This window comes from Sciurus vulgaris, assembly GCF_902686455.1.
Source record: "Sciurus vulgaris genome assembly, chromosome: 5".
NCBI classification, from domain to species: Eukaryota; Metazoa; Chordata; class Mammalia; order Rodentia; family Sciuridae; genus Sciurus; species Sciurus vulgaris.
In genome coordinates, this window is record NC_136465.1 from 148,910,197 (window position 1) to 148,925,603 (window position 15,407).

Consider the following 15,407-nt stretch of genomic DNA (forward strand, 5'->3'; position numbering starts at 1 on the left):
CAGGGTAAGATTCATCTTTGCCATCTGGGATTGAATTCAGATTTGGTAAAACATTAATTCCGAAACAAAACTAGTAGCTAATTAACGGTAGGCCACCAGTCAGAAGCATCTTTGGGGCTGTGGCAGGATTTACACTGTGTCTAGCAGAAAGAAAGGAAGTGAATGAAATAGCTTATCTTTCCCCAAATTATATTCTGCATAACTGGAGAATTTGAAGAACTAGAGGACTTTTATTTGTTTATTTATTCATTCATTCATTCATTTCTGGTACCCAGATTGACTTAGGGGCACAGACCACTAACCACATCCCCAGCTCTATTTTGTATTTTATGTAGAGACAGGGTCTCACTGAGTTTCTTAGCACCTCGCTTTTGCTGAGGCTGGCTTTGAACTTTCGATCCTCCTGTCTCAGCCTCCTGAGCCACTGGGATTACAAGTCTGCATCACCGTGCCCAGCTTAGAGGACTTTTATGAGGTGAAGTTTCACTCATATTAGAGCACTAAAATATTTATAATATCTTTGCTTTAGGTATGACTTCAAAATCTTATATTTAATTAAGATAATTTATACTAAGTTATATATTGTATGTTCCTCACACAGTATGCCTTTATTGGGTACAAAATGGCTCTCCTTCCCAGATGTTCTCAAAGAATAGCCAGAAGCAAGTGTCTTACCAGTGACAGAGAAGTGCCTCACTTTCTGTTTTGAAAACAAGCAGGTTCTTAATAATAGCACAGAATAGACAACAGAATGGTGTTGAGTGAAGAGGAAGATGGGGAGCTGGCTACATGCCGCACTCCGTGAGCTTCCCCGGAGAGACCAACACATCATAAGGTATTTCAATGAATGTGGCTATTGGAGTATCCTCTAGAAACCTTGTCTTTGGATTTCATTTTATTTTTTCTTACTTGAAAAGGAGCACATGAAAGCATCTGCTGATTAGGCAAAAAGCTCTATCAGCTCTCTTTTTTTCCCTGGCTTAGTGCATCACTCTCCACAATTGTGTCAGCAAAAGCAAACTGCAGTTGTGGGAATTAAGGAAGTAGACCACAGGCTTTTACAAAGGACGAGGACTGCCATGGGGCTCTAGACACCTCTGATGGGAGCACAGGCTTGCCTGCCGTCACCAACACTACACAAGGCAAAGAAGACAGAATACAAGAAAAACACGGGAACCATTATAGAAAAGATCTATTCTTCTAGGGGAAAGTTTTCATGACTATTTACAAGTATTTTCTCCCCACTTCAACTACAGAGCAAGGTCAGTAACCTTTGCCGGATTCTGAAACGGAAGAATAGCAAACTCAATAGAACAACAGACATAAAAAGGTGTGGGACTGGGTCATCCCCAAAGAAGTCAAGAGTATGGCTTTTGTCAGCCATGAAGCGTGGCTTGTGAGACAGACATTCCTTGGTGGCCTCCCGGAAATTTGCCCTTCCTGGCACTTCCCACATTATTTCAGGAAGTTAAGTAGACCCAGGAAAATGAACTCCAAACTTCATTCTTGGTTGAGAAATAAGCTCATTGCCTAGTACCTAGTTCAAGAGTAGACATGTGGCCAGACCTAGTGAATGAAAGAGTCATTCTCCTCAGCTGTCCCTTTTGTCTACTGCATATGAAAGAAGGACATTCATAGTTCTGGTAGTTTTGCACACCACATCAAGACTGGAGGAACCATAGTGTTGACCAGGCAGAAGGCTGGCCTGGGAGAAAGAGAAACTGAACCTTGGCAGTGTCTGAAAACTTCTCTATTTCTGCTCTTTTCAGTTATATGATTCAAAAATTTTTATTATAGATTAATTTTATTTGATGGAGATATTCTGCCATTGATACACTGTATGGAGACACTGGTAACATAATGGCTTTCATCAATTTTGTCAAAAAATGATCTATTATATCTTCAGGATTTATTTATAACATGTACCAAACTCCATGCTAAGTGCAGAAGATGCGTGAGATGATGTACAAGGCAAGCATGATCCTTGATGTCCCAGAATTTACAGGATAGGCAAGGTAACAGAGTTAGCACCAGCATGAGGGAAGCATAGAGTACCATGGGAACAACTAGGCTGTACAATAAAGTGGACATGGTAATTTTTGGTTTTATTCTCCCTTCCTAAAACACCTGGATTTCCTTTTAGAAAATTATCTTTCCACTAGGTATTGATAAAATGGTAATATCTGATTCATACCACAGAGTTCTTTTTTTTGTTCACAACCCAGCTAATTTAGATGTATGAGCTTATTCAGTTGACAGCTATTTTTACCAGAGCGCACATCTTGAATATCACAAACATAGAAGAAACCAATCGAATTCGTTATTTCCCTCTGCAAAACAGTCAAAACAGATGGTTCATCTTATAACATAGCTGCTGGGCTACCTGCTTTCATAATCTTTTTTCCAAATGGTCAATTCTGAGCACCATAATAGTCATTCTATAAACTCTTTTGACATAGTTACTTTGGTCAAACTTAGTTGTTGTTTGCAACTGAGGAATCGTAACCTGGACTTTTCATGTCAAGGAAGATTCCTGACGGAAGTGAAAACTACTAGTATGATACCATTTTGTTATACAGCCAAAGTGGAGTTCACCAAAGGACCCCAAATGCCTAAGACTGGTTTGAAAGAAACTAGGATTTAGAATGTAACTTAGAGAATCTAAGCAAAGAGAAGACAAAGGAGCAAAGGGTAACAGGGAAAAGTAACAGGGAAAAGAAATGTAAAGTGCGGTGACAATAATGCACACCTGAAGTCCCAGGGTCTTGGGAGTCTGAGGCAACAGGATGGCAAGTTCAAAACCAGCCTCAGTAATTTACTGAAGCCCTAAGTAACTTAGTGAGACCCTGTCTCAAAATAAAAAATTAAAATGACTGGGGATGTGGCTTGGCGGTTAAATGCCCTTGGGTTCAATCCCTGGTACCAAAAAAAAAAAAAAAAAAGTAAAATGAAGAAATGCAATATACGCAGAGTTCAAACTGTGAAAAAGTGCAAAGAAATTGAGAGCTCCTTAATTCAGCCAATGAGGAAACTGTATTTCATAAGCCACAGGCAAAAGCAAATGGTATAGGGTAAATGGGCAAGGTAAAACCTAAGTCTTTGGCTCTAGTAATTCAGAGTTACAAAGAACTTTTTGAGCCATTTGTAAAGACGGATTCATGATGAATCAAGAGCATTCTTGTTAAAACTGATAAAGAAGTTTATGTTTGAGGACATATCTTAGCAGCAGTATTTTTTGATATAAAAACATAGATTCATTTTTAAATATATCAGCATATAGTTAACTCATAGTTTGCTTGAAAGTTCTCTCAACAAATTTATTTTCTTATGCGCCAGAGTTCCAAGTTTAAAAATTGCAACAGTACTGGGGCTGCATATATCTGAAACTTGGATCCAAAAGGCCAACTCATCATGATTTAGTGCCAAAATCAGAATAATTATGTTTGATTGACTTTTCCAAGCCTACTGTCACAGTGACATTTGTAATGCAAATGGCTCGAGTAACTAAACAGTAGCACCACCTCTTGTCTCACTACTTTCAATCAATTCTATTCAATCAGATCAAAGCTACCTTGCATTCATGAAATAATAAAAAGCATCACAATTGTTCATCTGAGAAGTTAAAATCTCTGTCACATAGTTCTAAGAACAATTTACATCAAGAATTCTTATGTAAGAGCCACAACTATACTTTTGTCATTAGAAATTATCATAAAAAAGAATGAAACTTTTCCTTATGACACTTTTATGTTATATTTGATGGAGGTTTTTGGTGTTACTTCTAAATGTAAACTTCTTTTATATGTTCTAGTTTCCCTCCTTTAAATTTCTAACCGTTTACTGAGGATGTAATTTGTGCAAGGCATTATGCCAGGCACTAAATGAAAGTGGCTCCCCAAAGTGAATCATCAACTCGGTGAAAGCTAACAGCATCTAACGATCCTGGAAACCTTTAGAAATACAGATTCCCAGGTCTCCATGCAGACATTCTGACTCAGATATTCCAGTATAAATGGTGAGCATGTACTGTTTTTTGTTTTTTTTTTTTTTAATCTTCCAAAGTGATTTTGCTGCAGAGTCAGTTTGAAGAACAGAGTTATAAATCAGTTAAGGGTATAGATGACATGGGTGTTTCCATAAAGGAGCTTACAATCTATTCATCAAAGTACACATACTCATAATCAGATTATGGAGAAATTTTGTTAAGTGCTTTAAGAGAATAACAACTGAACCTCCAGACTGTAATCCTTCATGTCATACATTTTTCTTGCTTTTCCACAGTAATCCTCTAGGACAGTAATTCTTAATCTGGGGTTCAGAAAATCCAAAACTTTTAACTAAAAATTGTTATTTTCTGCATTTATCATTAAAGGCAAAAATCCAGTATGATTAGCAATGTTTGAAAACACAATTGTCACTCCTTCAAATCACAGTATTTATTGTTACATAATGTGTTACTAAAAAGGACAAATGTTACCATAACACATATTTTTTATTTTTTTTATTTTTACAGACTGCATTTTGATTCATTGTACACAAATAGGGTACATCATTTCATTTCTATGGTTGTGTACCATGTAGATTCATGTCATTCATGTAATCATACATGTACATAGGGTAATGATGTCTGTTTCATTCCACCATTTTTCATATCCCCCTGCCTCTCATTTCCCGCTACAAAATCTAAAGTTTCTCCTTTCTTCTCTCATCCCCCACCCCCCATGATATATCATCATCCACTTATCAGGCAAAACATTCGGCCTTTGGTTTTTTGGGATTGGCTTATTTCACTTACCATGAAGCTTTAATAATTGCATGCTAAGGTAGCCATTTCTCTTTATAATTACTTGAGGTATCTGTAGTCTTCACCAGACCATGAAAGAGGCCATGGTTAACAAAAAAAAAAGTATTTTGTCAATCATTTCATCTATCTTCTTCATTTTATAATTAAAAAATAATGGGTACCAAATACTGTGGTTAAATTCCTAAAAGTGTTTCCATGATAAGAAATAAATTGTAGTTTTTTTTAAATTGACCTCAAATCAATTAGGGAATATTAGAGAAGAAATATCATTCCTCCTATCAATAATCCTTCTGGAATAAGGTGATATCTATTTCAGTGGAGAGGAGTACCAGAATTTCATGGGAAAATTCAATGTTAACCCTTAATAAGAGATGGGATACCATTCTCTTTCTTGCTCCTAAATGAATATGGGAAAATGTTCCTTTGTTTTTGCTGGCTGTCATCTTTCTATTATGTAAGAACCATCCTTAAGACAAATCTACACACACACACACACACACACACACACACAGAGAATAGTTCCAAAAGAAAAAGGAGAAAAGGAACCTGATCATGAGTGAAGTGTGACTAGGCCAGATTCCACTATACTTCTGAATTTCTAGTTATTTCCAAATATAAGTCAATAAATTCTGTTTCTTAAGCCAGCATTAACAAGTTTAAAATTACCAAAAAAGAAAGAAAGAAAGAAAAAAGAGGAAAAAATTTTAGCATCATTTCACTTAAATTTTAAAATTCCACATAAATTGATCACCTGGTCACTTACTGTTGTCCTAAACAATTTATTTTTCTTAAATTCTATTTTTTTAAAACTGTCTTTATTTCTACAAATGAGAAAAATCAAAGAACTGTACAAATAAGTTACTGCCCAGGGCAACCCAATTAGTAAGGTACAAAATTACATGAAGAATTGGGATCTACATTGGTAATGTAACTTTCCAACACCGTTATTACCCTACAGCTGAAATAAAATACTGTTGTCATATGAAGTAAATGATAACAATATTGAAGTAAAATTTTTATCTCTCAAGGAGGAATTTATTGTTATAGTTTAGAAAACTATGGGCAATTTTTAGCTCTCTATTTAACTTGTGCACTTAAAGTCCCTGAGAGGAGACCATAACTGAAAATAAGAAAAATCTTGGATTCATTTAAAATGCAGTAAGTGTTTTTTTTATGTATTCACCACATCTGTGTTCCCACAGGAATTGCTGGTTGTGACTCAGGAACACCTGACATGAAGTAAATTAGAAAACTGCATTTCAGGAAGTGAGAGTTTTTGTTGAATTAAGGTTTAATTTTGGCATATTAATAGCAAGGGAGAAAGAATGAGTCTACACCAAACAATGGCTAGTTGCATAATGGTGATATGCTAGGACCTAGAAGTAGGCAATCACATGTGAATGTGTGAAAGGTTTCTGGGAACTGAGCTGTGGGAAAATAGAAAACCAACAGCTAAACCATGGACAAATCATAAAAGCTAGTGCTGGACAATTCTAGCAATGGTGTATCATTAGTGTGGCTTGATTTCATTGGCTCCACAGGCAGACTAAGCTCTGTGGGTGGAAATCAGGTGGGCAGTAACAATCACATGCAGTCATTTTAAACTAGTTTTTCCAAACTTGTTGAATCATGACATTTGCAAGGAGTATTAGTTAAAATAAAAGATCCTTAGGTCCTCCTTTGTAGCACTTCACACAAAGGGCATCAGTTAGGAACAAAGAAATCTGGTAAATTTGGAAATCACCAATTTAGACCAATCAAACTACAGAAAGGAGATAGGGACCATAACTAGTAAATGGAAGATGCAATAAAAATCAGTTCAGTACAGATTTATACAATACTTATTTTATCTTAGAAACAACACAACGTTTAGCCATAAAATAGTTATTGATTACCTAGTATATGCTACCTGTGGAAATTTACCATGATCCCCAGAACAACTTTGTCTATAGGAAAGACACACAAGCCATAGCAAATTATAACATACTTGAATAAATGCAGTGTTAAGAATCCAATCAAATAGAATAAATAGAAGCTTGTGTTCTAAATTTAGGAAGATATGCTGGAATCAATAATTAGAAGATTAGTGGGGAATGAATGGAGGATATGCAAAGACTGGAAACAGTTGTTCCAAGGAATAAGTCAGCATGTGATATGAGGACCACAGAGTTACACAGGAAACAGATAATAAAGGGTATTTGGGAGGTGCAAAGTCACTGGAAGGTATTTAAGCAAGGCAGTGACATAAGCAGATTTGTACTCTAGGAGTAGTAACTGTGGGGGGAAGATTCAATTAGTGTAGGGTCAAATGTATAGTCAAAGAGATCAGGTGGGAAGCTGGGGTAGTAACTCAGCCTTTGATGATAAACACCTATTGCATTAACTTTCTTTTACCATGTAATATTTCCACAAAGTTATTGACTTGAAGCAACATACATTTGTTTCCGTGTGTTTGGAGTCTAAACATGGCTTAGTTCATTTAGGGTCTTATGTGGTGGCAATCAAAGTTTCAACCAGGGCTGGGTTCTTCCTTGAGGCTACTCTAGGGAAGGAATTGCTTCCCACATTCAAAGTTACTGGCAGCCTTAAACTCCTTTAGGTTGTAGAAATAAGAGCTTCAGTTTTTGCTGACTCTTACCAGAGGCCATGCTCAGTTCCCAGAAATTACCAGCAGTTTCTTGCTACATGCAGTTAACCAGTATGACTGGGGTGGTGGGTATATCTTAATATCTGTCCACTACAGCAAGTCAAGAAAAAGTCAATAGAAATGGACAAAAGGGGACAGGCTCAAGTGTCAATCTGAGGTACTTGAATAAGGTTACTGTTTACATCAATTACCATTTTAACTGGATCATAATGAACTTGCATCTATTTACTAAACTGCATACCAGAAACATCTAAAATTTCCTTTTTCAGGGAGATAATTTGCTCTGTAAACTCAGGGATTATAGAACAACTGTCTAAAGTACCAAGCAATGATTATAAATGATTACTGTAAGTAGAAAAATAAACTAAGGAGGAAAATTCCACCCCATATGGACCTGTGGACTGTAAGTGTGAAGACATTCTTTGATTACCTAGAAAAGAAACTCAAGTCACTTTTCCAGCAGCACCAACAGCAGACTTAGGCATGGTCTTGGCACATGAACAGATGCTAGAGCCCTAGAACTTCACTTGCAAGTGGTTAAAACCAAGCACATTATTTTGACATGTCACAATTTTCTGACATTTCAGGATATAGGTTACCAATTACTTTAAGTAATTTAACCAAAATCTTAGAAAATTTTTCCAAATTATTTCCACCTTGCCACATTGTTGTAGGTCTCTGCTTTGTACTTTTCCTAGATAATTCCCAAGAATATTATTATTCAGAAACAGTAAAAGCCTGTTTAAATCATTCACAGAAATTCCATAAAGCTTTAGCAGTGTCCTGGGAAGGTAATAGGACTGAATTAGGAATCCTTCATTATCTTCGGTGCTGGAAGTTCAAATTCACAAGCGTTGATCCAACAATAAATTGCAAAGTATTCTCCAACAGTCATAGATCAGGTGCCATTCTTAATCCATTTCCCATATCATTATTAATATATAAAAATTCAAATGGTTACTTCACTGACATTGGCACGGTTGGATGATGGCAATTTGAATTTTAAATGCATTCCTGATCACAAATGTGTTATATCAAACATGCAAACTAAATTGGCCCACATGAGCACCACCCAGCAGGTGAGTTCAAACTGGAGACAGAATCCTGCCCACTGGCATGTTGGCACTATGCAGAGCAGCTGCCAAACAGCTTCCTGCTCACTTCCCTTATTAGAGTTTTATTTTCTCCAGCTTGCTGCTCCTTCAGGCAAGACACATGGGCAAGGAAGACAACTGATGTTTTTAGTCTACTAGTGTAAATTAGATATAAAGAAATAATAAATATAGCTAACAATATATGACAATGCTTTATATTGTTAATTGTAATATTAATAAGTATGATATTTTAATTCTATAATAATGATATCTAACAATAATAACATAACTTTTTGATAGAACATAAAGGCAAGTCAGTACATCCAATTAATCACCCTAAGCTTTTTCTCATTCCCATTTAAGGAAAGAAATTGAAGCTCGGGCCTATTCAAATATTTTATCTGGGTATCTCACTGGTGAGTGTCAGAAACAGAATATGTACTCAATTTTATCACCTTCAAAGTTCTTAAAGATATACATACATATGGTCAATTTTATTCTAAGGATGTGAAAAGAATAAAATAACGATAACCTGAATAAACTGTTGATCGAAAGAAAAGAAAATTTTGAAGAGAAATATATTTAATAATCAGTTTATGTTGCCTTATCTTTATAGTATCACAAAATTATGGAAATTACAAATAAAACAAGAGTCACAATTCCTTATCCTGTAACACTGACAAATGAATCTAGTACCCTGTAACTAACTCAGTTATTCATCCTTTTTACTTTTCACAGTGCATTATTTTCTTCAAATATTTCAGATATTTCCCAGGGTCTAAAATAAGTTTGGTCTATTGGTTTGATTATACCTTACTTCTCTTTTTATTTATCCCTAGTACAGCACACAATGGTTTCTTCATGTTATCTGTAGCAAAGAACACTTACCAGTGAAATTGGTACTTCCTAATCTCAACGACATCTAACACTACAGAACTCAACTCATAATTTTTTTTCTTTCTTTCTTAGCTTGAATTCTGGACACATAATCATGCCATTATAAATACTGCCTGTGGGAAATGAGAAAGCAGAGTCATTTGTGTGCTGCACCAACTGACATACCAGATGACAGCCAACTGCATAACATTTAGGCCTGTAAAATAAACAGAAACCATGTTGAGGCTTCCATGCATGGAGGAGAATTACAAGCATATGTTCACCATGCCTTTCTTAATCAAAGGTGTTCTGCTTATACTATGTATTTTATGTATCATGTTCCACTCGGAGCATTACAGTGGTGAAAGGCACAGGGCAAACAGAGGAACTCTATGATGTTTGGGAGATGGAATCAACTTGTGCCGAATGATTGCCTCTCTTCTTATTTTCTTTAATTCCCTACATAATCAAATCATGCCTAGCTAACCTGCAAGAGAGCACAGATTGAAAGGGAAATCAATGCCTACCACATAGCTACAACTTCCTCCTACACCTTTACTCCCCTTCTTTCCCCTCTACTTCACTCCTGGATAGACTAATGGTCCACAGCACATCTGAGGAGTATCATATATTCCTTAATGTCCATTATCATTTCATTATAATCATTGAATGCAGAATAGAGTTTAATTGGGAAAATAATTATGTCACTTATTAAGATATTGTTTCTCAGTTCCAAACACATCTTTTCCCACTCTGCTTTCTTTTCCAAACCACTTTCTTGTACACAAACTGCTGCCATGGTAAGTCTTAACAGTGAAGAATGAAAGAGGAGACTGCAAAATGGAAGAGGCAAAATGAATTTGCTCTATCCTGTTGTCCTCTGTTGGCTTCTGATGGACATTCGGGCTGATGTGGCTTCTGGGGTATCATATCAAAGAGCTTCTTCACTCTGGCATAGGTGGTTATTCCCATATGAAGATAGAGGACTGACATGAAAAAGAAGATATGCTCCTTTCTTGAGAGCATCATCCAGCAACACATCTCAATCCTAGCAGAGGCTGTTGATTTCATAGCAGAAACAGAATCCCATTTTCATTTTTCTATCATTCCCATAGACTATCTTCATTGTTATCAGCATCATCTGAATGGTACCCTGCTATGCTTTAGATAACTGTCTCCCAAAAGCCAAGGTGTTAAAGGCTTGGTTACCCGACTGTGGCACTATCAAGAAGTGGTGGGACCTTTCAGAGGTAGGACCTCTTTAAAAGTGTAGGAGGAAGTTAGCTCACTGGGGTGTGCCCTTAAATGAGAGAGTGGGACTGCACCTCTTCCTCTCTCTGTTTGCTTCCTTGCCATGCACTCCTGCTATGATGTCTTGCCTCTCCACAGGCCCAAAGGCAATGAGCCAATAAACCATAAACTGAAACCTCCAAAATTGTGAGTCAAAATAAACCTTTCCTCTTTTTAAATTGATTATCTCAGGTATTTGTTATAGTGATGGAGCTGGCTAACACACACATCTTTTTCAAAAGTGTGGTTTACACCCCCATGAGACCTCTACTCTGAGATCAGAGATGACAGCACTAACTGAATAGCCCCCTTCTACAGAGAGGTATGTCATTCTAGAGTTTGCCTTGCCAAAAGTCACAAGAAACATGACTGAATGACAAATTACCAGACTTTCCCTGAATTCTGAGATTTTTAAATGTTTTGGGAGTGTTCTAACAGAGGTGATGGAAGATGTGGGTTATAGTTCCAAAGATGAAGAAGTACTTTTTCAAATGCTTTTAGTGGAACATTGTCAGACTCTGTTTTTAGAGCCTGTTATATTGTTGTCTTCACTACAATGCTTTCTGTTTTCTGTGCAACTTAACAGACCAATATTGTAAGCTTATAGAGTGTAGGGAGATTCTGCATTGTATGCTCAGTACCATGATGGCACTCAGTATGTCTGAGATGACAACAACAAAAGAATTGTTTGGCTTCTCCTATAACTCCTGATTTGTATATTGCCAACAGCAGGTGACCAGAGACACTTTATCTACAATGTGTAGAGACAGCATTGCTCCAAAGAAATAGAATGCTAACTTAATAACAACCTTAATTCACAGTGTCAGCAGGACAGAAAATGTAAGTAGCAGCAAGAAATGGCAAATTACAACTCTACTGGGCAAAGAGAAAAAGGGGCTAACAAAATAAAAAACTCAAGAATCTCAGGAGAGTTATACTAAGATTGCAACAGTATAGCCTTCTTAAAAGTACACTCTCTGGGGTCTGCCTATTGACTTCATTAATATCATAAGCTAGGAATAGATGCTGAGAAACCCTAGGAAGCTACCAGAGTAGAGGAAAGATGAAAGGTGAGTAATACAATCAAAGAGCAGGAGTGCTAGGCTTATGGGGCTGTTTATTCTGAAGAAATTTCATCACAGAGCAAGCTGATCACTTTTCTAATGCCTTAAATCAAGCAGCAGGTATCTACAGCCTCAGAGTAAGAAATATTAAGCATTAGCCAACTTTCATACATGGAACATTGCAGAGGTGGAGCTGGGAAGTTTCTCAGGGTGATTTATGTCCCATTTTTTTTTCCTTTCCTTACATATGTATCTGAAAACTTATAGGAATAAAATTCCGGTTTCATATCCTTCTATTGTTATGGATTTCAATGTCATCCTTCCAGTACCAAAAAAAGACAACTTTCATATGATTTGCAGCATAAGTTTCAACCCAAACCAGTGACAGTATTTTGGTCATGTTTATATTCAAGTCACTTTTGTTTTACTTTATTTTTTAATAATGGAAGTATAAAATAATTCAAGACCAAGATAAAAAGGGCAATGGTCCTAGTATTTTCTCTTAACAAATAATAAATCTTAAGAGTTATTGGCATTATAGAAGTATCCAGAAAAAAGTTTCCTAAATTCCAAATCCACACAGTCATAAAATCCCAATATTGGGAGGGTACTCAATGTTACCTAGACCAGGTAACAGGTAGGGTAAAGAGCATGATAGTGAATATTTCAGTCATTCTTTCTACATACTATTTGACTCTGTCAGTCTAGTTTGAAAGTTGTGTATGCAGCAAAGTATGACTGTTTTTTAATTAAAATTTGTACTTAAAAATACAGGTAGCAGGACAGATATGGTCCACAGGTTTTAATTTTGAAACCCCTGATCTAGACTCTCCATCTATAAAATCTGAAAGAAAACATAAGAAAAAAATCTTTTATGTTGGGCAACAAGGAAGGTCCTACTCTTGTATAAAATGGTATGGAAGTTCCTCAACACATTAAAAACAACACTAGTGTATGATCTAGCATTCCCACTACTGGGTATATATCCAAAGAAAATGAAAACAATATGTCAAGGGATATATCTGTGCTCCCATGTTAATTGCAGCATTATTCACATCACAATAGCCAAGGAATGAAATGTAGCGTCAATCAATGGATAAAGAAAATGTGGCATATATACACAATAGAACACTATTCAGCCATAAAAAAGATGGAATCCCGTCATTTATGACAATAGGAATGAACTCAGAGGACATTATGCTAAGTGAATCAAGTCAGCTGCAAAAAAGACAAGTACCATATCATCTTCCTTACAAAGTTGAACTCCTGGAAATACAAAGTAGAGAGTGATTTACCAGAGGCTGGGAGAGGGGAAGGAAGGGGGACGATGTTGGTCAAAGAATATGGAACTTCAGTTAGGCCGGAGGACTAAATTCAGTAGACCTCCAAAACAATATGATGACCATAGCTGACAACAACATACTGTATTTTGAAAATGACTGAGCATAGATTTTAAGTGTTCTCCACACAAAAATGTGAGGTAATACATGTGTTAGTTTTCTTGACTTAGTCATTATAAAATGTACACATATTTCAAAACGTCCAGTTAGATGTTATAAATATAATGAATAAATAAATTGATTGATCCTGGATATCTGACTCCATTTGATTACTCATCTCTGTATGTGTTAGGTATAATAGTCTAATGGTTAAAGGCCTCAGTGTTGAGTCTAGAGCTTGACACCCTTTTACACTTGTGTGTCCCCCTGAAAGCACCACCCAGATCAAGACATGGAACACTTGTAACACTCCTAGAGGGGCCTGCTTTCCCCTTCAGAATCTATTGCAGGCACAAGTCACCCCATTCTATCTTCATTGATAGAAACAATCGCTGACTGTTTCTGTACATCACATAAATTGAATCAAGCATTTTATAATTTGTTTATGAGGTTTCTATTGTTCAACATGATGACTGAGGAGTTATATGCCATTTTATAAAACTCTTGCTCTAAAATGTACAACTTGAGACATATTTATTACAGCATTATCTATGTTCATTAAATATCCAGGGATAGGACAAGGGATTCATAGTGTGATAGATTTTTTTTTTTTTTGGTCCACTGTATTTATTGATAACTTAAATTACATTAGAATTGACTTGAGTTCTCATTTAACATATTGGCAAATGGTTTATTATCACACCCTTGTATGGAGGTCTCTTTTCTTCCCATAATCTCATTCCATTACATCTCTCAAGATCCTTCAGGGCTTTATGAAGTTTTAAAATAGCTTGAGTCAGACTTCCTTTCCCAGACTGGGAAGAGATCTAGTGTCTACCAGTCTGTAGCTGCCATCCTTACAGTTTGTCTTCCCTGCCATACAAGGGCACTGTGCAGAATATTGAATCTCTCCCCAGGTTTATCTAAGTCTCTCTTTCCAAGCTCCCTAACCATGACTTCAGGTGGCAATACCACTTCTCCACTTTATTCTGGCCACAGGTGATCCTCACTTAAGCTTTCAAAGCATTGGTAATATTAAGGGTTTTAGGCATGACTATTTCTTCCTCAGAACACCCTCCTACAAGAAAGAACTCTAAGAGATGGTGGGTATAGTAGCTACAAAGAATTATAAATTAAAGCAGCTCAGATTCAGTTTTCACCCTTTTACTTAGAAGCTGCATGAATTTTGGAAAGACAGTTAATCTCTGTGTGTATATGACTATCTTTGGATTTGCAAAATGGTGACTGTAACGGCACATACCTTATAGAAGTTATGTAAGCATTAAGTGAATTAATGCATGTAAAATTTCTGGAATAATGCCTATACATAGTATGCTGCACCATATGGTGACAGCAATTAACTTTGAAATGCAAAGTGTTCCTGCTCACCAGTCTCCTATAACAATCTACGCATTATTATTTCAGGACCCACAGTAATGAAACTTAATTGGCCAGCTCTAGTCAAAGGTTTCAAACCAGTATGTTATAGAAATAAAACGACTAAATACAAAATTAAATATACTTTAAGATTTTTAACTGCAAAAACATGCACATATGCATAGAAGACATTCTGGAAGGAAAGATGAACAATAGTCATTATATCTACATTATATCTTTGACTAGAGGTTATAGATAACTTCGGTTCCTTACAGTATTTTTAAATTTCCAATATAATGAGCAAGTACAACTCTAACTTTGAACTTTAAGAATTAAATTATCTATAATTTATTTGTGTATAACTTATTCAAAATAATGTATAAAATTGTCATTTCAATGCCAGAATTTCATATGGTAAAGTATCATCATGGAATAAGTCAACTGACATATGCAAATTTTGGTTTTCTCATGTGTTGGTCAGTTTTTCATCACCAAAATGTCTGAGATAAACAACTTATTCCAGGAGTAAAGTTTTATTATGGCTCAAAATTTCGGAGGTTTTAATGTATGGTCAGTTAGATCAATTGCTGGGGGCCTGAAATAAGGGAGAACGTCATGGCAGAAGGGCATGGCAGAGGAAAGTTCAGATTATTGCAATCATGAAGCACAGGGGAAGGGGCCAAAGACAAGATAAGAGTCCCCAAAGGCATGCCCAAGTGACCTACTTCCTGCAATGAACATCCATCTGCCTACAGTTTCTACCACCTCCCAATATTCATTTTAGCTAAAAATTGATTAATCCACTGATGAGGTCAG